This window comes from Trachypithecus francoisi, unplaced genomic scaffold (assembly GCF_009764315.1).
Source record: "Trachypithecus francoisi isolate TF-2019V2 unplaced genomic scaffold, Tfra_2.0 Lachesis_group0, whole genome shotgun sequence".
Taxonomy (NCBI): domain Eukaryota; kingdom Metazoa; phylum Chordata; class Mammalia; order Primates; family Cercopithecidae; genus Trachypithecus; species Trachypithecus francoisi.
The window spans coordinates 155,193,275-155,218,281 of record NW_022681453.1 but is presented as its reverse complement, the minus strand read 5'-3'; the positions used below and the strand labels follow the sequence as shown (position 1 = coordinate 155,218,281).

At 45.5% G+C, this 25,007-nt stretch overlaps 1 long non-coding RNA gene and 1 pseudogene across 1 annotated transcript; one reads left to right on the top strand and one right to left on the bottom strand.

The window, feature by feature from the left end:
• The first annotated feature begins 6,922 nt into the window (after window positions 1–6,922).
• Window positions 6,923–23,543, top strand: LOC117077644. Its single transcript, XR_004434824.1, has 2 exons — window positions 6,923–6,998; window positions 23,465–23,543. It is a non-coding gene; the product is annotated as an uncharacterized LOC117077644 (long non-coding RNA).
• Window positions 10,127–11,143, bottom strand: LOC117077635 (annotated as a pseudogene).
• Window positions 23,544–25,007: the final 1,464 nt, after the last annotated feature.

Here is a 25,007-nt window from a genome sequence, read left to right as displayed (position 1 = left end):
AAAATTTTAAAAATATTTTAATCTTGACTATATTAAATATATAATTTCTCGGGAATTGACATCTTTATAATATTGAGTCTTCTCAGCCAATATGCATATTTTCCTCCTTCTACCAATTTGTTGTTGTTGTTTTTTTTTAACAGGGTTTTGCTCTGTTTCCCAGACTGGAGTGCAGTAACGCTATCACAACTCACTGCAGCCTCGACCTCCTGGGCTCAGGCAATTCTCCTGCCTCAGCCTACTGTGTAGCTAGGACCACAGGCGTGTGCCACCACACCCAGCTAATTGTTAAAATTTTTTGTTAAGGCAGGGTCTCACTTTGTTACCCAGGTTGTTCTTGAACTCCCAGGTTCCAGCGATCCTCCCACTTTGGCCTCCCAAAGTGCTGGGATTCCAGGAATGAGTCCTGTGCCCAGTCCAGCTTGTTTCTTAAAAATTATTTTCACTTTTTTTTTTTTTTTTTTTTTTTTTTTTTTTGTTGAGACGGAGTCTTGCTCTGTCGCCCAGGCTGGAGTGCAGTGGCCGGATCTCAGCTCACTGCAAGCTCCGCCTCCCGGTTACGCCATTCTCCTGCCTCAGCCTCCGAGTAGCTGGCTACAGGCGCCCGCCATCTCGCCCGGCTAGTTTTTTGTATTTTAGTAAGACGGGTTTCACTGTGTTCGCCAGGATGGTCTCGATCTCCTGACCTCGTGATCGCCCGTCTCGAAAGTGCTGGGATTACAGGCTTGAGCACCGGCCCGGCCTATTTTCACTTTTAAATTAAACAATCTTGTGTGTGTGTGTGTGTGTGTGTGTGTGTAGTCAAGTTCTCACTATGTTGCCCAGGCTGGTTTCAAACTCCTGGGCTCAAATGATCTGCCCACCTTGGCCTCCCAAAGTGTTGGGATCACAGGCATGAGCCACTGTGCCCAGCCTGTTTTATTCTCTTTTTTTTCATGCTCTTCTATTCCCAGATCCTTTATACAGTGCCCTGCACATTACAGGTAGGCACTCAATAAATATTTGTTTAATGAATAAGTGAATGGGCTCCCTACTCTAGCTCTTATGGTACTTTTTTTATGACCTCAGTTCTCACGTTCCAATATAACGTATCTTCACTTATGCATATCTCACAACCAGACTTCTTAGTCCAATCAAAGGGATTCGGGAGCTGTTGCTTGGCCAGTTATGACTCCTGCTAACTGCCCTGTCTCCCACTTTTCCTCCTGGCCACAGAGACACCATGGGACCTTATCTACCCTCTTGCAGAATTCAGATACACTGTGTCTCTAGTATTCTCGGAAACCATCCAGTTTAGTAACCCTATCAAAAAAGGAAATGAGTTTAGCCTGGCAGGAAATGAGGTCAGTTTGGCAACTGATAGTGAAACATTGAACAATGTAGGAGTTAGTGGTAGTTTGAGTTAATGCAAGTCATGTTGCAAGGAAGTGAAATAAGAAGATCAAATGGGCTGTGAGCTGTGCAGGTTAATTGGGCTGAAAGAGGGAAGACCCCTGTAAATCGATGATTGCTTGCTTTGTGTGTACCTGGGGCAAGTGAGTGCATAGTGGAGGACTTCTGAGTCCTCCCAACCTAGATACAGATCTCTCAGGGCATCTATAGGAGAACAGCTTTGGCTAAAATCAATTAGCACCATATATTGGGCCTTTCATGCCCTGTGTTAAACATTGGTTATCTCTAGTCCTCCCAGTATCCACGCTAAATGGGTAATAGTATCCATTTCACAAAGAATGATACTGAAGTTTAAATTACTAAAGGATCTGCCCAAGGTCACAGAGTGCAAATCTAGAGCTTTAATGAATTCCTTTCCAAGTAGACATTGGTTTGAATCTGTCTCATGCCTGTAATCCCAGCACTCTGGGAGGCTGAGATGGGCAGATCACCTGAGGTCAGGAGTTCGAAACCAGCCTGACCAACATGGAAAAACTCTGTCTCTACTAAAAATACAAAATCAGCCGGGCATGGTGGCGCATGCCTGTAATCCCAGCCACTCAGGACACCGAGGTTGTGGTGAGCCGAGGTAGCGCCATTGCACTCCAGCCTGGGCAACAATAGTGAGACTCCATCTCAAAAAAAAAAAAAAAAAAAAAGAAGTAGAAGGGAAGAGTCAATGTACAACTACAGAAAAAAATGTATGATGGATGTAGGATGGTTATCAAAGTTGATAAGCATGTTCAAATTTTCATGTGTCATTTTCCATCAAAAGCTAATAAGCATAAAAGCTAGTCAACAGAATATACCCACAAATGAAAATAATGATGCTGCTGATGTAGATGAGGGATACAGTTGTGCTCATTAACCTCCTGTTTTATCTACATCTTTCCTAGATTTATGGAAACAATGATGCATTTATAACTAGAAAGAACAGAAGCCAATTAGAATTACGATTCCACGTGGAAGACATTTAATATTTTAATTGCAGGCTCATGTCTTCTCATTTCTTCTGGACATTCCCTCCTGTCCCTCCCTAGACCCCCAGTTCTGCACCAGGATATTTGAATTGATACTAAGGGAAAGAGTGCAGTTCTTCTTGGGTGGGGTAGTTGGGAGATGTGGTCTGAAAACTGCCAACAGTTATTCTTCTATTCACTTGTAGGAACTTGTCTGAGGGAGAGCAGAGTTGATATCTAGAGAGACTCACAGACAAGAAAAGAAAGTGGAGGAGGGGTGAGGAAGAGAGAGAGCCACACTTAGCTCCAGTTGCCCTTGAGGCTCTTTCTGTGGTTTGTCTAAGCTAGTTGACTTGGATTTCTTTCACTTGCAGCCACTGGCCTTCTATGGGCTGTTTGTGGCTCACCCCCTTGATCTGCCTACTCTGTGTGTGTTGATATTGGTGTGTGAGTCTCCACTCATTCTTTCTTGCAGTCTCCCTCCTTGCCAGTTTCCTTTCCTACCAGCAATGTGTTCTTGGAAACTGTAAATTTTAATATTTACTTGGCTGAAATAAGGTTAATTCTACATTTTAAGTTGATCTTTTTTTTTTTTTTTGAGACAAGGTCTCACTCTGTTGCTCGGGCTGGGGTGTAGTAGAGTGATCGCTGCTCACTGCAGCCTCATCCTCCTGGGATCAAGTGATCCTCCCACTTCTGCCTCCCCAGTAGTTGGGACTACAGGAGTACGCCACTACACCTGGCTAACTTTTTAATTTCATTTTTTTATGGAGATGGGGCTGTCATCATGTTGTCCAGGCTTATCTCAAACTCCTGACCTCAAGTGATTCTCCCACCTCAGCCTTCCAAAGTGCTGGGATTACAGTCGTGAGCCACTGTGCCCGGCCAGGGAGAGTACATTTCTGTTGGAAGGATCCTCCAAGGACATCTGCAGTTTCTTTAATGTGAGGACAGACACCTGTATTAATTAATTTGTGCTCAGGAACTATTTTTTCACTAAAAGGTGAATATAAAAGTAATTTACCATAAAATTATCACACAATGCACTTCAAAATCAAATGTATTCATGGAGTCATTATTTTAGATTATTTGTGCCTTTTCTCCACTCCCTTGGTGGGAATGATCAGATTTGACTACAGAAACTCAATACCTTCGCCACCAACCACAAACATTGGTGGCACTCCTTGTATAGTAGGAGAACTGAAGGTGTAAAGAGGTGGCAGGTTCCTGGCCTCATAGAGACGTTGGCCATTCCAAAGATTAATCTTTTTTTTATTTTTTGAGATGATGTCTTGCTCTGCCGCCAGGCTGGAGTGCAGTGGCATAATCTCGGCTCACTGCAATCTCCACCTCCTGGGTTCAAGTGATTCTCCCTGCCTCAGCCTCCCAAATATCTGGGATTACAGGCACAAGCCACCACACCTGGCTAACTTTTGTATTTTTAGTAGAAACGGAGTTTCACCATGTTGGCTAGGCTGGTCTCGAACTCCTGACCACAAGTGATCCACCCGCCTTGGCCTCCCAAATTGCTGGGATTACAGGCATGAACCACCGTGCCCGGCCTCAAAGATGAATCTTATTGCCAAAGTTTTTTATTTATAAGTCAGCATCTGTTTGCTAAAGGAGCTTTTTGGGGCTCAAGCAATCCTCCCACCTCAGCCCCTCGAGTAGCTGGGACTACAGGTACAGGCCACCATGCTTTATTATTATCATTATTTTTAAATGTTTTTGTAGAGATGGGGTTTCTTTATGTTGCCCAGGCTGGTCTCAAACTCCTGGGGTCAAGCAATACTTTCACCTGGGCCTTCCAAAGTGCTAGGATCATAGGTGTGAGCCACCACACTCAGCCTTCTTCTTGACTCTTATACACCAAATATTTTGCTTGCTCTGTTTTGAGATGCGATCTTGCTATGCTGCCCAGGCTGGTCTCAAACTTCTGGGCTCAAGCAATCCTCCTCCCTTGGCCTCCCAAGTAGCTGGGATTATAGGCATATGCCACTGTGCCTGGTTTACACTCAATGTTATAATTTATCAATGGATTCTTTTTTATTTTTATTTTTTGAGGAGAGAGATGGAATCACACTAATTTGTGCAGACTGGTCTCAAACTTCTGGCCGTAAGCGATCCTCCTGCCTTGTCCCTCTCAAAGTGCAGGGATTACAGGTGTGAGTCACTGCACCTGGCCTATCAATGGATTCTTATCCCATTCTATGCAGGATCCCGACTGGATTAAATTCAGATACTAATCCAACTGATGGCTGTTGCCCTACGTGCCAGAGCCCTGTCACCTATGCATCGGGCTCTGCTCGTCAGTTGTGCTGGTGCTGTTCTGTGCAGGTGTGGCTGGGACCTGGGAGGATGCTGCAAGTAGATTTCAGATTGAGACCCATGCCCAAGCTTGACCTGCTCCTATTGCTCATTGTTCAAGTTTAAGGGAGCATTGTTTAAACTCCTTTCTAAATCAGCAGTGTGAATTTCGCCTTGGTGTCTAAGTCAACACTCTTGTATTGGACTAGGCTCAAGATATTCCTGACTGGGTTTCAGTTCCAGGAGAACTCCCTCTTTCCAGCACAGACTGCCTTGCCACCCAGACAGCGGGATCAAAGTTCAGTCTGTGTAACTGAACTAATTTGTGATTATATTTTAGAGATGGGGTTTCACCATATTGGCCAGGCTGATCTCAAACTCCTGATCTTGTGATCCACCCACCTCGGCCTCCCAAAGTGCTGGGATTACAGGTGTGAGCCCTTGCGCCCGGCCGTTACACCTGTCTAATTTTTGTATTTTTAGTTAAGATGGGGTTTCACCACGTTGGCCAGGCTTGGTGGAACTCCTGGCCTCAAGCTATCTGCCCACTTTGGCCTCCTAACATGAAGGGATTACAGGTATGAGCCACTGCACCTGGCCTCATTCTTTTTTTCACTATCTTCCTGACATTCAATAGCTCATTCTTTGAAATTGCTGCTTAGTCTTTTATAGCATGAATGTATTATAATTTGATTAAATTTCTTATTAATGAATATAGAGGTCATTCACAGTCTTTTGTAATTACAGTCTATTCTGCATTTGAAATTATTGCATGTACTTCCCGATATACATGTGTGTTTCTTCAGGACCAATTTAGAGAAGTAGAAGTTATGGGCTCAAGGTATATGCAATTAAATTCTGGATATAACTTGCTAAATTGTTTTTCCAAAGGCCCACCAATTTATTTTCTGCTCAACAATAAGAAACATTGATCATTCTTCCACAGCTTGCCAGTAATAAATATTACTATATTTTAAAATTCTTGATAATTCTACTTGCCCTGATGATATTATGTTGTTTTAATTCACATTTCTCTTTTTTTTTTTTTAGATGGAGCCTCACTCTGTGGCTAGGCTGGAGTGCAGTGGCACAAACTGGCTCACTGCAACCTCAGCCTCCCAGGTTCAAGTGGTTGTCCTGCCTCAGCCTCCCAAGTAGCTGGGATTACAAGTGTGTGCTACCACGCCCAGCTAATTTTTTTTTTTTTTTTTTTTTTTGATACGGAGTTTCACTCTTGTTGTCCAGGCTGGAGTGAGCTACCGCAGCCAGCCTTTGCTTTTCTTTTTCTTTCAGACAGGGTCTCCCTGTGTTGCTCGGGCTGGAGTGTGGTGGTTTGATCATAGCTCACTGTAGCCTCAACCTCCTTGGCTCAAGCAATTCTACCTCAGTCTCCTGAATAGCTGAGACTACAGACGCATGTCACCATGTCTGGCTAATTTTTAAATTTTTTATAGAGTGTTTCATTATATTGCCCAGGCTGGAAAAATTCCATCTTTATTATAAACTATTTTCAAGGCCGGGCGCGGTGGCTCAAGCCTGTAATCCCAGCACTTTGGGAGGCCAAGACGGGCGGATCACGAGGTCAGGAGATCAAGACCATCCTGGCTAACACGGTGAAACCCCGTCTCTACTAAAAAATACAAAAAACTAGCCGGGTGAGGTGGCGGGCGCCTGTAGACCCAGCTACTTGGGAGGCTGAGGCAGGAGAATGGCGTGAACCCGGGAGGCGGAGCTTGCAGTGAGCTGAGATCCGGCCACTGCACTCCAGCCTGGGCGACAGAGCAAGACTCTGTCTCCAAAAAAAAAAAAAAAAAAAAAAAAAAAACCAACTATTTTCATATATAAAAGAATATGTTTTTGGATTTTCTATTCATTTCCATTCGTTTATTCATGCAATGATATCATATTGTGTAGATTACTATTGCTTTTTACTATGATTTGCTATCTGATAAGGCAACTTGCTTCGTTATTGATTATTTTCCAAAATGTTCTTTGCTGTGGGCACACATTTTCAATTCAGTCTTGAGAATCAGATAAGCTTGAGGATGACCATATGATAATTCCAAGATATGTCAAAAAAGCATCTGATGAGCCGGGCGCGGTGGCTCACGCATGTAATCCCAGCACTTTGGGAGGCCGAGATCGGCGGATCATGAGGTCTGGAGTTCGAGACCATCTTGGCCAACATGGTGAAACCTCTTCTCTACTAAAAATGCAAAAAATGAGCCAGGCGTGGTGGCGGGCGCCTGTAGTCCCAGCTACTCGGGAGGCTGAGGCAAGAGAATCGCTTGAACCTGGGAGGTGGAGGTTGTAGTAAGCCCAGATCATGCCACTGCACTCTAGCCTGGTGACAGAGCAAGACTCCGTCTCAAAAAAAAAAAAAAAAAGGCATCTGATGAAATTGAATATCTGTAATATGAAATATGACGCAATTGTTTTACTAAAAAAAAAGAACAAGGAAAAGAAACAAAAACAAACACAGGTCTTGAAGGATACACATGTAACTCTGCTGATTTTTGTATCGGGAGAGGAATAGGAGTTTAGGGCTGTAGTAGCTACTGTGGTGTATTCTCTAGATGCCCCTCTTTAGTACAAACCACTTATTCCAGTTGCCAGCAATGTTGCCTGCTGACAGCTTACTGTATAGTGCCTCCCCAGACTGCAATTTGAGTTGTGTGTGGCTGCTTTGCCAAGTTTAAGTTCCTGCCTAAGGATAGATTGCATCCAATGACTGATTATTGTGGGATATAAATGCATCTCCCCTTTGCCTCAGTTTGGGACAATTTTGAATGGTCATCCTAGCTTCAGAGCTTCCTGAAGGATTGCTGAAGCCTCTGTCGCAACTGCATCACAGCCTAACTTCTCTCTGTGCCAGATCTTGCTTTTCTCACTGCCTTACACATGTTTCTGAGAGCACTTGCCAATGAACCACCTGCACACAAGTTTGTTCCAGAGTCTACTTCCTGGGGTTCCTGGCCTACAATGAGCAATAAATGATTAGGTGGTGAGGAGAGATGAATTTTTCACATTTTGCTGTCTTAAGTAAACTTAAATAATTTTTAACAATCTATTATATCACTTTATTTTATTTATTTATTTATTTAATTTATTGAGACAAAGTTTTGCTCTGTTGTCCAGGCTGTAGTGCAATGGCGCAGTCTCGGCTCACTGCAACCTCTGCCTTCCAGATCCAAGTGATTCTCCTGCCTCAGCTTCCCAAATAGCTGGGATTACAGGGGCCCTGCCACACGTGCCTTTTTTTTTTTTTTTTTTTAAGACAGAGTCTTGCTGTGATGCTCAGGCTAGAGTGCAATGGTGAGATCTCAGCTCACTACAACCTCTGCCTTCCGGGTTCAAGTGATTCTCCTGTCTCAGCCTCCCAAGTAGTTGGGACTGCAGGCACGTGCCATCATGCCTGGCTAATTTTTGTATTTTTAGTAGAGATAGGGGTTTCACCATGTTGGCCAGGGTGGTCTCAAACTCCTGACCTCGGGTGATCCACCTGCCTCGGCCTCCCAAAGTACTGGGATTACAGGTGTGAGCCACCATGCTTGGCCCTAATTGTTGTGTTTTTAGTAGAGATGGGGTTTCACCATGTTGGCCAGGCTGATCTCGAATTCCTGACCTCAGGTGATATGCTTGCTTTGGCCTCCCAAAGGGCTGGGATTACAGGTGTGAGCCACTATGCCCAGCCTATTATATCTGTTATATCACTTTAAATTTGTGTTTATCTTTTTTTTGAGACGTTGTCTTGCTGTGTTGCCCAGGCTGAAGTCCAATGGCATGATCAAAGTCACTGCAGCCTCAGCCTCCTGGGCTCACGCAATCTTCCCACCTCAGCCTCCCAAGCAGCTGGTACTACAGGTGCCACCACCATACCTGGCTAATTTTTGTATTTTTTTTTGTAGAGATGGGGTTTCGCTATGTTACCCAGCCTAGGTGCTTAAATATTACCAACAAGTGGAAAACATAACAATGTTGTAGTGACTTTTTAATTTTAATTTAAAATTTTTATTTTTAATTAATTAAAATTAAAATTTTATTTTATTTTTTAATTTAATTTTAATTTTTAATTTAATTTAATTTTATTATTATTACTATATGTATTTTTTATTATTATTATTCTTTGAGACGGAGTCTTGCTCTGTTGCCAGGATGGAGTGTAGTGGCATGATCTAGGCTGACTGCAACCTCTGCCTCCCAGGTTCAAGTGATTCTCCTGCCTCACCCTCCTGAGTGGCTGGGACTCCAGGCACGTGCCACCACGCCCAATTAATTTTTGTACTTTTAGTAAAGACAGGGTTTAGCATGTTGGCCAGGATAGTCTCGATCTCTCTCTCTCTTTTTTTTTTTTTTGAGACTGAGTGTCACTCTATCGCCCAGGCTCAAGTACAATGGCACGACCTCAGCTCACTGCAACCTCTGCCTCCTGGGTTCAAGTGATTCTCCTGACTCAGCCTCCCGAGTAGCTGGGATTACAGGTATGCACCACCATGCGTGGCTAATTTTTTGTATTTTTAGTAGAGACTGAGTTTCACCATGCTAGCCAGGCTGGTCTCAAACTCCTGACCTCGTGATCCACCTGCCTCGGCCTCCTAAAGTGCTGGGATTACCAGCGTGAGCAACCATGCCCAGCTGGTCTTGATCTCTTGACCTCATGATCCACCTGCCTTGGCCTCCTAAAGTGTTGGGATTACAGGCAAGAGCCACTGTATTTTTTTTCTTAAGAGACAGGGTCTCCCTATGGTTTGCAGGCTGGTCTGGAACTCCTGGGCCCAACGTATCCTCCTGCTTGGCCTCCTAAAGTGCTAGCATTACAGGCGTGAGACACCATGCATGATCTATGTTGTAGAAACTTTTAAAAAAGAAACCCTTATGTCCTGCCCACATTCCCAGTCAGCAGTCGCACTACTGCAGTACAAGAATCATTTTATTTCTACATACTTCCCTTGAGTAGGGATCATATACAGTTATATTTTTGCCTGGCTTGCTGTGGTGGAAAGTTTTACATGGTAATGCAATCATTTGTCATAAAGGTGAATTTTTCACTGCTCTGTAAAGATAACAACAGAAAGCAAGGTATAGCTGAACCAGAATGGACATTCAGAAAACTCTGGCAGCTGTTGTCCCAGCCTTGGGTCTAAAACAGGTTAACTTAGTTGTATCTTCTGAAAAAGGAAATTACTGGAGGAGGTTTGGTTAACATAACACAGCCTCTTAGCCAAAGCACCAGAACTGAAAACCAGGGTTCTAAGCTCTGGATTCCCAGTGCAGTATTCGTTCTACCAATAGAGTCGCCCCCCACTCGCCCCTTTAAAAAAAAAAGAGAGAGAGAGAATCATGTTTAGTGGTAAAAATTAGCACATGCCAGCACCAGGAATGTCATGGAGTCGTAGCAGCAGGGGTGAGTAGGTGACCCCCATGGAGCTTCACATAGCGAAGAGGATGAGGAAGGTGACCGTCAAACAGAAGAGCCCCATGGCCTCAGACAGGGCAAAGTCCAGAATGGCATAGAAGAGCTGCTTCTTGAGAGATGGGCTCATGGCATAGCGAATGATCAAGGTGCCAAACACCATTCCTCTGCCAGCCCTTGAGCCAGTTACAATCATGGGCTGAGTGTGGTGGCTCACACCTGTAATCCCAGCACTTTGGGAGGCCCAGGCCAGCAGATTGCTTGAGTTAAAGAGTTCATGACCAGCCTGGGAACATTGCAGCACCCAGTCTCTACAAAATATTAAAAAATTAGGCCGGGCGCGGTGGCTCAAGCCTGTAATCCCAGCACTTTGGGAGGCCGAGACGGGCGGATCACGAGGTCAGGAGATCGAGACCATCCTGGCTAACACGGTGAAACCCCGTCTCTACTAAAACATACAAAAAAACTAGCTGGGCGAGGTGGTGGGCGCCTGTAGTCCCAGCTACTCCGGAGGCTGAGGCAGGAGAATAGCATGAACCTGGGAGGCGGAGCTTGCAGTGAGCTGAGATCCAGCCACTGCACTCCAGCCCGGGCGACAGAGCGAGACTCCGTCTCAAAAAAAAAAAAAAAAAAAAAAAAATTAGCTGGACGTGGTGGCATGCATCTGTAGTCCCAGCTACTCAGGCGGCTGAGGTGGGAGGATCGCTTGAGCCCAGGAGGTTGAGGCCGTAGTGAACTGTGATTGTGCCACTGCACTCCAGTCTGGATGACAAAGTGAGACCCTATCTCAAACCAACCAACAAACTGTGACTGCCCCAGCATCAACAAACTTGGCTGCTGTGTCAAAGTCCCAGGAGACAACACTGGTCTGGAACTCCTATCTAGCCACGTGGAGTGGGGAGCTGCTGTAGGAAGGCTGTTTGGATAAATTATTTGGCCTATTCAGAAAGGAGGCAGACACAGACCTGAGTAAACTCCTAGTACTACAGCAGATCAGAGCCTGAGAAATGAGTAGTGCCCCAGGGGTCTGCATTTTTTCAGTCTGCGCTCCCACTTCCTGGCATCTCCAGCTTGGCCCACAGCATTCACTCTGCCCAAGGTGACTTCGAAATTCCAGTTTTCTAAATGCTGATGTGTTCTCTGATCAGAATCTTCCTCTGAGTGGGCACAGCACGCTTCTGTTCCCTGGGGAGGGCAGAGGAATTCTTCTCCTTGGATGTAAAGAGAATAGAGAAATCTGCCCAAAGAATTAGCTGTGGTTCTTACTGCTCAGGAGTCTTCCTGGTTGCCCTAACTTTCCTCAGAGTTCTATTTTCTTTCTTTCTTTCTTTTTTGTTTTGAGACAGAGTCTTACTCTGTTTCCCAGGCTGGAGTGCAGTGGTGCGATCTTGACTCACTGCAACCTCTGCCTCCCAGGTTCAAGAGATTCTCCTGCCTCAGCCTCCTGAGTAGCTGGGATTACAGGCTGCCACCACGCCCAGCTAATTTTTGTATTTTTAGTAGAGACAGCGTTTCGCCATGTTGGCCAGGCTGGTCTCGAACTGCTGACCTCAGGTGATCCACCCGCCTCGGCCTCCCAAGGTGCTAGGATTAAAGGTGTGAACCGCCGCGCTGGGTCCAGAGTTCTGTTTTCAAGTTTCTCTGTTCTCTGATCTTCATTAGCTGCTGGAGAACATGGTCCCACTAGTTATTCACACATAAAACTCCCCACTTAGGAGTCAGGATCTCAGGTTGGCCAATGAACAATGAACCACAAGTGGGGTGTTTGGAAACTTTCCTCAAAAATGAGGAACTTAAAAATTGAAGAGCCTGTGTTGGTTGTTCCAGGGCAATTGTCCTTTATTCTGACCCAAACAAACCTCATGCAGCTCTAAATTCAGAAAGTAACACGTGTTGATGAGAATGTGGAGAAATTGGAAACTTTATGCATTGTTGATGGGACTGTAAAATGGCACAGCCATTGTGGAAAATAGCATGGAAGTTCCTTTAAAAAATTAAAAATAGAACAACTCTATGACCCAGCAATCTCACTTCGGGGTATATATCCAAAAGAATGGGAAGCAGGGCCTCAAAGAAATATTTGCACACCCTTGTTTACAGCAGCATTATTCACAATGGCCAAGAGGTGGAAGCAAACCAAGCGTCCATCAAAGGAAGAATGGATAAACAAATTGTAGTGTATACATACAGTGAAATATGATTCAGCCTTAAAAAGGAAGGAAATCCTGTCACATGCTACAACATGAGTAAACCTTGAGTCATTTTGCTAAATGAAATAAGCCAGTCATGGCCGGGCACGGTGGCTCACGCCTGTAATCCCAGCACTTTGGGAGGCCGAGGCGGGTGGATCACGAGGTCAGGAGTTTGTGACCAGCCTGGCCAACATGGTGAAATCCCGTCTTTATTAAAATACAAAAAAAAAAAAAATTAGCCAGGCTTGGTGGCGGGTGACTATAATCCCAGCTACTCAGGAGGCTGAGGGAGGAGAATCACTTGAATCAAGGAGACAGAGGCTGCGGTGAGGCGAGATCACGCCACCACATTCCACCCTGGGCAACAGGGCAAGACTCTGTCTCAAAAAAAAAAGAAATAAGTCAGTCACAAAAAGGCAAATATTGCATGATTTCACTATCTAAAATACAATTTTGTTAAATTTTATTTATTTGTTTATTTATTTAATTAAATTTATAGAAACAGAAAGTTGAACAGTAGTTGCCGTGGGGTGGAGGAAGGAGGAACTGAGGAGTTGTTTAATGGGTACAGCGTTTTAGTTTTGCAAGATGAAAAAGTTCTGGAGGCTGGGCATGCTGGCTCATACCTGTAATCACAGCACTTTGGAAGGCTGAGGAGGGCAGATCCCTTGAGCCCAGAAACAAGACCAGCCTGGGCCCCATGGTGAAACTCTGTCTCTACAAAAAATAAAAAATTGGCCGGGTGCGGTGGCTCAAGCCTGTAATCCCAGCACTTTGGGAGGCCGAGACGGGCGGATCACGAGGTCAGGAGATCCAGACCATCCTGGCTAACATGGTGAAACCCCGTCTCTACTAAAAAATACAAAAAACTAGCCGGGCGAGGTGGCGGGCGCCTGTAGTCCCAGCTACTCAGGAGGCTGAGGCAGGAGAATGGCGTAAACCCGGGAGGCGGAGCTTGCAGTGAGCTGAGATCCGGCCACTGCACTCCAGCCCGGGCGACAGAGCGAGACTCCGTCTCAAAAAAATAAAAAATAAAAAATAAAAAATTACCTGGGTGTGGTGGTATGACCCTGTAGTCCCAGCTACTCGGGAGGTTGAGGTAAGAGGATCAGCTGAGCCCAGGGAGGAACTGTAGTGAGCCATGATAGCACCACTGCACTCCAACCTGGGGGACAGAGTGAGACCCTGTCTCAAAAAAAAAAAAAAAAGGGCCGGGCGCGGTGGCTCAAGCCTGTAATCCCAGCACTTTGGGAGGCCGAGGCGGGTGGATCACGAGGTCAGGAGATCGAGACCCTCCTGGCTAACACGGTGAAACCCCGTCTCTACTAAAAATACAAAAAACTAGCCGGGCGCGGTGGCGGGCGCCTGTAGTCCCAGCTACTCGGAGGCTGAGGCGGGAGAATGGCGGGAACCCGGGAGGCGGAGCTTGTAGTGAGCCGAGATCGCGCCACTGCACTCCAGCCTGGGCGACACAGCGAGACTCCGTCTCAAAAATAAAAATAAAAATAAAAATAAAAATTAAAAAATTAAAAAAAAGGTTCTGGAGATCGGTTGCATAACAATGTGAATACACTTAACAACCTTAAACTCTATGTACACTTAAAAATGGATCAGATGATAAATTTTATGTTATGTGTTTTTTACAATTAAAATAAATCATTGAAAAACTAAACGAAAAGGTTAGCAAACAAATTAGATATAATTGAGGAGGAAATTAATAAACTAGAAGAACTACCAAAATTATTCAGAATATAGCACAGAGAAACAAAAAGATTTCAGGAAATATGCATGATACAACGATACAAGGAGAAGATCTAACATTTGGCTAACTAGGGTTCCAGAAGAAAAGAATAGAGAAAGTGGACAGGTAACATTCAAAGAGAAAATGCCTGATAAATTTTCCAGAATTGCTGAAAAATATAAATCCTGTTTCTTTCTTTCTTTTTCTTTTTCCAATAAACCTTTTGCATTCCTAAAATCCTGTTTCAGAAATCACAATGGATCTCAAGAATGATAAAAATAATCCATACTTAGACTCCTCATAGAGAAACTGCAGATCAAAGACAGGATGATTACATTAAAAGCATCCAGAAAGCAATCAAGACGTACTTCAAGCCGGATGCGGCAGCTCATGCCTGTAATCTGCTGAGGTGGGCAGATCACTTGAGGTCAGGAGTTCAAGACCAGCCTGCCCAAGGTGTTGAAACCCTGTCTCTACTAAATATACAAAAAATTAGCCAGACATGGTGGTGCATGCCTGTAATCCCAGCTACTTCGGAGGCTGAGGCAGGAGAATTGCTTGAACCCGGGAGGCGGAGGTTGCAGTGAGCCAAGATGGTGCCATTGCACTCCAGCCTGGGCAACAGGAGCAAAAGTCTGCCTCAAAAAAGAAAAGAAAAGAAAATGGAGGAGGCTGTGTGTTTGCAGGAGCCAGGGGGTAAATGGAAACTTTCTGCTCAACTTTGCTGTAAACCTAAAACCGCTCTAAAAAATTAAATTTCGCCGGCTGCAGTGGCTCACGCCTATAATCCCAGCACTTTGGGAGGCCAAGGCGGATGAATCACCTGCGGTCAGTAGTTCGAGACCAGCCTGGCCAACATGGTGAAACTCAGTCTGTACTAAAAATACAAAAATTACTTGGGTGTGGTGGCAGGCTCCTGTAATCCCAGCTAATCCGGAGGCTAAGGCAAGAAAATCGCTTGAACCTGGGAGGTGGACATTGCAGTGAGCGGAGATCATGCCACTGCACTCCAGCCTGGGCAACAAGAGCAAAACTCTGTCTCAAAAAAAAAAAAAAAAAATTAAATTTATTTGGAAAAAAAAAAAACTGAAGGCAAAAAAAGACATCTAGAGAGAAAAAAAAATAATGAACAAAAATAAGCAACAAAGTAATAATAATTACATGGACAGGAAACATCTTAATTGAAACAAAACAAGACTTTTTAAAAAAAAAATACACTTAATGAGGAATTTGAAGTTAGCTATTGCTAGGTATGGTCATGCCCTATTTCCTACTCTCTTTCTCCCTACCCTCTGGCTGTCTTCATTAATTTTTGTTTTTCTTTTTTGAGATGCAGTCTAGCTATGTCACCCAGGCTGGAGTACAGTGGTGTGATCTCAGTTCACTGCACCTCCCCCTCCCAGCTTCAAGCAATTCTCCTGCCTCAGCCTTCGGATTAGCTGGGATTACAGATGTGCGCCACCATGCCCGTCTATTTTTTGTAGAGATGGGATTTCATCATGTTGGCCAGGCTGGTCTCGAACCCCTGACCTCAAGTGATCTGCCCAACTTGGCCTCCCAAAATGCTGGGATTCCAGGCATGAGCCACTGCCCCCTGGCTGTTTGTCTTCATTAATATGAATGACAGCTTTTATTCTGTAACTAGGAGAAGAGAGAGACTGAGATGAAGAAAGAGTGGGGAAAGGAAGTTTGTTGAAGGAAGAAAGGGTATTTGGCTTTTAATACTGATATAGACCTGGAGAGTAAAGGGGTCTAGAAAGGCCCCTGCTTCGTTATCATTTGGGGTTGGAGTGGGGTGGAGGGAGTATGGTAAAATTATTCCCACAGCAAGCCTCTATGGGCAGAAGACCACCAGAGACACTTTCTTTTTTTTTTTTTTTTTTTTTTTTTGAGACGGAGTCTCGCTCTGTCGCCCAGGCTGGAGTGCAGTGGCCAGATCTCAGCTCACTGCAAGCTCCGCCTCCCGGGTTCACGCTATTCTCCTGCCTCAGCCTCCCGAGTAGCTGGGACTACAGGCGCCCGCCGCTCGCCGGCTAGTTTTTGGATTTTTTAGTAGAGATGGGGTCACCGTGTAGCCAGGATGGTCCGATCTCTGACCTCGTGATCCGCCCGTCTCGTGCCTCCCAAAGTGCTGGGATTACAGGCTGAGCCACCGCGCCCGGCCAAGAGACACTTTCAATGATGATGCCCATCTGTACAAGATCTTAGAAGCTCTAAAGTATACTTAGATATGTCATATCATTTAATCTCTGAGAGAGAGGTCACTTGCCTACTCTGTCAGGTAATGCCAACAACAATATTTCTAGATATCTTGGTTAGACTTTTTTTCTTCTTCTTTTAGAGATAGGGTCTCACCCTGTTGCCCAGGCTGGAGCGCAGTGGTGTGATCATATATCTCACTGTAATCTAGAATTCCTGGCTTCAAATGATCCTCCTGTTTCAGCCTCCCCAATAATAGGGACTAACAGGCGGTGCCACCACACCCAGCTAATTTTTCTTTTTTTTGAGACAGAGTCTCCCTCTGTAGCCCAGGCTGGACTGCTAGTGGTGTCCTCTCAGCTCACTGCAACCTCCTGGGCTCAAACAATCCTCCTGCCTCAGCCTCCCAAGTAGCAGGACTACAGGCCCATGCCACAAGCTTGGCTTTTTCTTTTTTTTTTTTTTTTTTTTTTTTTGAGATGGAGTCTCGCCTGCGCCCAGGCTGGAGTGCTGTGGCCGGATCTCAGCTCACTGCAAGCTCCGCTCCGGGTTCACGCCATTCTCCTTCCTCAGCCTCCGAGTAGCTGGGACTACAGGCCCGCCACCTCGCCAGGCTAATTTTTTTGTATTTTTAGTAGAGACGGGTTTCACCATGTAGCCAGGATGGTTCAATCTCCTGACCTCGTGATCCGCCCGTCTCGGCCTTTCTTTTTTGTTTTTGAGACAGAGTCTTGCTCTGTCTCCCAGGCTGGAGTTCATTGCAATCTCCACCTCCTGGGTTCAAGCAATTCTCCTGCCTCAGCCTCATGAGTAGCCGGGACTACAGGCGCATACATTTTTAGTAGAGACAGGGTTTCCCCATGTTTGCCAGGCTGGTCTTGAACTCCTGATCTCAAGTGATTTGCCCACCTTGGCCTTCCAAAATGTTGGGATTACAGGTGTGAGTCACCACACCCGGCCCCTGGATAATTTTTTGTATTTTCAGTAGAGAGAGGTGTTTTCCATGTTGCCCAGGCTGGTCTCCAACTCCTGGGCTCAAATGATCCGCCTGCTCAGCCTCTCTGGGATTACAGGCATGAGCCACCGTGCCTGGCCTAATTTTTGTTTTTTGATTTTTTTGTGGAAATGGGATCTTGCTCTGTTGCCTGGCTGGTCTTGCACTCCTGGCCGCAAGTCAGGCATCTGCCTTGGCCTCCCTCGTAGCTGGGATTACAGGCATGAACTACCACCCTCAGCCCTCTTGGTTAGCCTTATACTTCCTGATATTTGTTAGTTGCAATTTTGCAGGCTCCCTCTAATTTCAACATTTGTTTTTGCTTATTAACAGAGAAAGGTAGGCTGAGAATTTGAAAATTTTTATCTCCAGCCTGGACCTTTCTCAGGAACTCTGGACTGCTACTGATTATCAGCGCTGGAATATCTAAACAAGCACTTCAGGTCGGGTGCGGTGGGTCACGCCTGCAATCCTAGCACTTTGGGAGGATCACTTGAGGTCAGGAGTTTGAGACCAGCCTGGACAACATGGTGAAACCCTGTCTTTACTAAAAATACAAAACTTAGCCAGGCATGGTGGTGCACACCTGTATTCCCAGCTACTGGGGAAGCTGAGGCAGGAGAATCGCTTGAAACTGGGGTGGCAGAGGCTGCAGTTAGCCAAGATCGCGCCACTGCACTCCAGCCTGGGTGACAGAGAGAGACCCTGTCTCAAAAAAATAAAATAAAATAAATAGGCCGGGCACGGTGGTTCATGCCTATAATCCCAGCACTTCAGGAGGCCAAAGCGGGCGGATCACCCGAGGTCAGAGGTTCGAGACTAGCCTGACCAACATGGAGAAACCCCATCTCTACTAAAAATACAAAATTAGCCAGGCGTGGTGGTGCATTCCTGTAACTCCACCTACTCAGGAGGCTGAGGCAGGAGAATTGCTTGAAACTGGGGTGGCAGAGGCTGCAGTTAGCCAAGATTGCACCACTGCACTCCAGACTGGGTGACATAGAGAGACCCTGTCTCAAAAAAATAAAATAAATATATAGGCCGGGCACAGTGGCTCATGCCTGTAATCCCAGCACTTTAGGAGGCTGAGGCGGGTGGATCACCTGAGGTCAGAGGTTCAAGACCAGCCTGACCAACATGGAGAAACCCCGTCTCTACTAAAAATACAAAATTAGCGGGGCGTGGAGGTGCATTCCTGTAATTCCACCTACTTGGAAGGCTGAGGCAGGAGAATCGCTGGAATCTGGGAGGCAGAGGTTGCGGTGAGCAGAGATCGTGCCATTGCACTCCAGCCTGGGCAACAAGAGCAAAACTCCTTCTCAAAAAAATAAATAAAAGGCTGGGTGCGGTGGCTCACGCCTGTAATCCCAGCACTTTGGGAGGCTGAGATGGGCGGATCACTTGAGGTCAGGAGTTTGAGATCACCTGGCCAACATGGTGAAACCCCATCTCTACTAAAAATACAAAAATTAGCTGGCCATGGTGGCAGATGCCTGTAATCCCATGTACTCGGGAGGCTGAGGCCAGCGAATTGCTTGAACCCGGGAGGCGGAGGTTGCAGTGAGCCAAGATCGTGCCACTGCACTCCAGCTTGGGCAACAGAGTGAGACTCCATCACACACACACACACACACACAGACACACACATACACACAATAAGCACTTCAAATTTATGATATCCAAAAGGTCAATCTGCTGAATTAGTTCTTTCTTTTTTTTTTCTTTTTTCTTTTTTTTTTGGGACGGAGTCTCGCTCTGTCGCGCAGGCTGGAGTGCAGTGGCGCGATCTCAGCTCACTGCAAGCTCCTGAAGCTATTTTTTCAGTAGGCACCTAAGGCCTGGTTCCTTCCTCTTGGTCACTCAGGAACTCTTCTCCAGACTGGCTAATGGAGTACAGTTTGGGAAAAGCACTTGGCTGGGTCTCCTACATGTTGAGTTCAATTTCCTCCTTTGGGTGTGTTTTAGCTTCCAGCTGGGATTTTTGCCATAGTAATTATAACAACCACACTCTGCAAGGAGACTCTAAAAGCTATATAGGCAAACACATAAATAGAAAGGAATTCCTAAGGCAAGCCAAGTAGTTATCAGAATCTCCACCCCTACCAGAGTCGGAAGCTCTGTACTTGCCTCCCGGTAACTGCTTAGAGAGAATTATTTAGCCAGCTTGGATTCTTTCTACAACCACACTGAAATCGGATATCCTGAGGGAAAGGGAAGTTTTCCCCCACCCCAACCCTGTTCCTCTCCAAACCTTTCTCATCTAGCCAACAGCACTGTCATTCACATGTCTGCTTGAGACAAAAACCTAGAGGTTTGCTTTTATTCTTTTTTGTCCCTCACCTCTCATCAGCAAAGCTTATTGCTTCTACAAAATGTGCCTGGAGTCTATCTTCTCCTTACTATTGGGTGTTAATTGTGTTCATCTTGGACAATTGCTAACAGATCTTGCTTCCACTATTGGTTTTTCTTTTTTTTTTTTTTTTTTTTTTTTTTTTTTTTTTTGAGGCGGAGTCTTGCTCTGTCGCCGGGACTGGAGTGCAGTGGCCGGATCTCAGCTCACTGCAAGCTCCGCCTCCCAGGTTTACGCCATTCTCCTGCCTCAGCCTCCCGAGTAGCTGGGACTACAGGCGCCCGCCACCTCGCCCGGCTAGTTTTTGTATTTTTTAGTAGAGACGGGGTTTCACCGTGTTAGCCAGGAGGGTCTCGATCTCCTGACCTCGTGATCCACCCGTCTCGGCCTCCCAAAGTGCTGGGATTACAGGGTTGAGCCACCGCGCCCGGCCCACTATTGGTTTTTCTTTTCTCTGTTTCTTTCTTTCTTTCTTTCTTTCTTTCTTTCTTTCTTTCTTTCTTTCTTTCTTTCTTTCTTTCTCCTTCCTTCCTTCCTTCTTTTTTTCTTTCTCTCTCTCTTTCTCTTTCTTCCTTTCTTTGTTTCCTTTCCTTTCTTTCTTCCTTTCTTCTTTTCTTTCCTTTTTTTTCTTTCTTTTGATACAGTCTTGCTCTGTCACCCAGGCTGAAGTGCAGTGGTGTGATCTCAGCTCACTACAACCTCTGCCTCCCCAGCTCAAGTGATCCTCCCACCTCAGCCTCCTGAGGAGTTGGGACTACAGGTGCACACCACAATGCCCAGCTAATTTTTGTATTTTTTGTAGAGACGAGGTTTCGCCATGTTGCCCAGGCTGGTCTTGAACTCCTGGGCTCAAGCTCTTCACCCACCTCGGCCTCCCAAAGTGTTGGGATTACAAGCATGAGACACCATGCCCAGCATCTGCTTCCACTTTTATACTGCTATGTATCATTCTCCCCATAGCTGCTAGAGCCATCTTTTAATACAATAAATCTCATCATTGCCTTGCTCACAACCCTTGTTGGCTCTTGCAGCTATGGGGAGAATGAACTCCTACTGAACTTTTGATCATTTCAGACTTCTTCACGGCCCAAGAGGCTTTGCATAATGTGGCTCAGTCTTCCTCTCCAAGCACACTTCTTAGTGCTCTCCCCGTCAGCTACCTGACCATCTCTGTTCCTCAGTGTGCCAAGCTTGTTCCTGTCTTCAAGCCATGGGATTTTTTGTTGGCTATGCTTAAAATACTCTATGAATATATCCTCATGGCTGACTCCTTGGTATTTAGGCCTGAGTTCAGTTACTATTGCTCCATAGTGAAACACTCCAAAACTCAGTGGCTTCAAAACAACAATCATTTATTTTGCTCATATATCTGTATTTTGGGCAGGGCTTCATGGGGAAGGCTCATTTTGCTCCACGCAGCATCAGCTGGGGCAAATCAGCTAACTGAGAATTCGCCTCCGAGTTGGCTCACTCACATGGCAGTCATCTATGAGTTAAGCCAGAGCTGAAGGCTGGGGCTTTAGCTGTTCTCCACGTAGTTAGGCTCCTGGGAATGTGTCCCAAAAGAGTCAGGTAGAGGCTGGGCACGGTGGCTCACGCTTGTAATCCCAACACTTTGGGAGGCTGAGGAGAGTGGATGGCTTCAGCTCAGGTGTTTGAGAGCAGCCTGGGCAACATGGTGAAACCCCGTCTCTATAAAAAAAAAAATACATAAATTAGCTGGGAATGGTGGCGTGTGCCTGTAATCCCAACTGCTTGGGAGGCTGAGGCATGAGAACTGATTGAGCCCAGGAAACGGAGGTTGCAGTGAGCTGAGATCATGCCACTGCATGGCATGGCATGTCATCCAGCCTGGACAACAGAGTGAGACTCTGTCTCAAAAAAAACAAAACGAAAGTCAGGTAGAAGCTGTAATGTCTTTTCTGACCTAGACTTGGGAGTTCTGTTGTATTTTATTAGTTGAGAAGGTCAAAAGACCCATTGGAGTTCAACTGAAGGGAACACAGAGTCTGCCACTTGATGAGGGAGTGGCAGGGTTCTGAAACAGCATGTGGAAATTGAAATATTGTTTTTCTGGATAATTTTTGGATAATACTGTCTGCCACAGCTACCGCCACAGTGCGGTCTTCACTGACTGCTCTCTACATACTAACCCCTCCTCTCCACCCCAGCTATCTCTACCATTTCAACATCTGCTTCCGCATAGAACCTGCCATTCTCTTGTTCCTTTATATATTTGCTCACTTGCAGCCTTATAGAAGAAAAGAAACTCCCTGAGAGCGGAAACCTTGCATGAAGGGAGACTAGGTGGAAGGCTGTTGCACAAAGCTCTGGCAGTTGCAGACAGAAAGGCAGTGGCTATTTAGAGATGTGTAAGGGTGGAGAGGTTGCTATTTAGTGACTGACTGACCATGGGGGATGACAGGAGGAAGGCGGACACGAGGTTGCCAGTCCATCTCAGATCGAGGACTGGCATGGGACTCAGGGTATGCATAGTTTAGGGTTGCCTGGCAGAGACCACGCTGAGACCTGTTCTACTAGAGGGGTAAATGGTGCTTACCATATGTGTGGAGAGACCGACTAGATGCTCACAAAAACCCTTTCCTCTCCTTCCTGAGCTTCTAGCCAGGTCGCACTTCCTGGCTGTCTTGCAGCTAGATAGGAAACCTTATAAAGTTATGGCCAAAAAAAATGTAAGTAGGAGCTGACATATAGCCCTTTGAGGCTTGGCCTATTAGAAACCATCATGTAAGACTCTTTTTTTTTTGAGACTAAGTTTCACTGTTGTTGCCCAGGTGGGAGTGTAATGGCTCGGTCTTGGCTCACTGCAACCTCCACCTCCCAGGTTCAAGCAATTCTCCTGCCTCAGTCTCCTGAGTAGCTAGGATTACAGGCGCACACCACCATGCCTGGCTCATTTTTTGTATGTTTAGTAGAGACGGGGTTTCACTGTGTTGCCGTGATCTGCCTGCCTCAACCTCTCAAAGTGCTGGGATTACAGGCGTGAGCCACCGTGCCTGGCCAATAAAAATGTTTACATGGCAAATATTATGTGTTAGTGAGATTATTACTATTTCCGTATTTTCCTGAGGGGTCACCTGGCCAGATTGGTTTTCTGGCCTCTTACAGGTTTGGTTCTGGTTTCTACATCTGCCCGTGGAGCTCAGTCAGGAGACCAGCCTTCTATAGGTATATAGCCTCTGGGCAAAAGGGACAGAACTAAGGGTTTTAATTTGTAAAAATGGATTTTAGATCTTAAGTCATGGTGAGCCCACTCAGATGCAGCGTTTCTGTGGGGTCTTGTTCAGGAAAGCTGAGGGCCTCCCTGAAGGACATCTCTATTAGGAAGCTCTTCACCTGCAGCCCACTGCAAACCATCCTTCAGGGAATAATGACATGACTACATACTCTTATCTTCAATCAAGATCACCAAGTGAGGCATTCACATAGGAAACAGTTCTGCCACAAAGAACGCAGAACTACAATGGAAAAAAAAAGTCCATTATGATGACAACCAGCAATGATATGAAGATCAAATGGCAAATTTCCTTAGAGTAAGCACCATAATAAATTTTTTCTCTTAAAAAAAGTTAACTTTTATAGCATTTTGGAGGAATATTGACATCTTTGCAGCACTGGCTTTTCTTTCATCTTACAAAATTTTGAAGCTGAGCTCGGTGGCTCATGCCTGTAATCCCAGCACTTTGGGAGGCCGAGGCAGGCGGATTACCTGAGGTCAGGAGTTCAAGACCAGCCTGGCCAACATGATGAAACCTCGTCTCTACTAAAAATACAAAAATTAGCCGGGCGTGGTGGCATATGCCTGTAATCCCAGGTACTCGGGAGGATGAGGCAGGAGAATTGCTTGATCCCGGAAGACGGAGGGTGCAGTGGCCAAGACTGCACCACTGCACTCCAGCCTGGCGGACAGAGCAAGACTCTGTCTCAAAAAAAAAAAAATTTTTTTTAAATAGATTTTATTTTATGGAACAGTTTTAGACTTATATAAAAATTGAAGATATAGGCCAGGCGTTGTGGCTCACACCTGTGATCCCAGCACTTTGGGAGGCTGAAACGGGTGGATCACTTGAGGTCAGGAGTTCGAGACCAGCCTGGCCAACATGGTGAAACCCCTTCTCGACTTAAAATACAAAAATTAGCTGGGCATCGTGGCCTGCACCTGTAGTCTCAGCTACTTTGGAGGCTGAGACAGGAGAATCACTTGAATCTGGGAGGCAGAGGTTGCAGTGAGCCGAGATCATACCACTACACTCTAGCCTGTGTGAACAGAGTGAGACTCCATCTCAAAAAAAAAAAAAGAAAAGAAAAAATTGAAGATATAGTTCCCTCTCTACTCCACTCTGTTTCTCCTATTATTCCTATTATTAATCTTATGTTAGTATGGCCCATTTGTTCCAGTTAATTAACCAATATTGATCAGTGATTATAAATGAAGTCCACAGTTTATGCAGATTTATTTATTTATTTTAAACTTAAATTTAGGGACAAGATCTTCCTCTGTCACCCAGGCTGGAGTGCAGTGACATGATCATGACTCATTGTAAATTCAAACTCCTGGGCTCAAGCAATCCTCCTGCCTTGGCCTTCCAAAGTTCTGGGATTATAAGTGTGAGCCACCATACCTGGCCCAGATTTTCTTAAATTTTTTTTTTTTTGAGCTAGAGTCTTGCTCTGTCACCCATGCTGGAGTGCAGTGGTGCGATGTTGGCTCACTATTACCTCTGCCTCCCAGTTTTAAGCGATTTTCCTGCCTCAGCCTCCCGAGTAGCTGGGATTACAGATGCATGCTACTGTACACAGCTAATTTTTGTATTTTTAATAGAAATGGGTTTCACCATGTTGGCCAGATTGATCTCCAACTCCTAACCTCGTGATCCGCCCGCCTTGGCCTCCTGAAGTGCTGGGATTACAGGCGTCAGTCACTGCACCCAGCCGATTTCCTTAATTTTTACCTAATGTCCTTTTTGTAATCCAGGATACCATTCAGAATATCACACTGCATCTAGTTATCATGTCTCCTCAGGCTCCTGTTGGCTTGGGGTGGTTTCTCAGATTTTCCTTGGTTTTGATAACCTTGACAGTTTTGATTAATATTGGTCTGGTATTGTGTAGAATGCTCTTCCATTGGAATCTGTCCAGTGTTTTCAATGTTTTTCCCACAGTTAGACTGGGGTTATAGGGTGTTTTTGTTTGTTTGTTTTTGAGATGGAGCTTCGTGTTTCACTCTGTCACCCAGACTGGAGGGCAGTGGTGTGATCTCAGCTCACTGCAACCTCCACCTCCTGGGTTCAAGTGATTCTCCTGCCTCAGCCTCCCAAGTAGCTGGGATTACAGGTGCCCCCCACCACACCTGGCTAATTTTTTTTTTTTTTTTTTTTTTTGAGATGGAGTCTCGCTCTG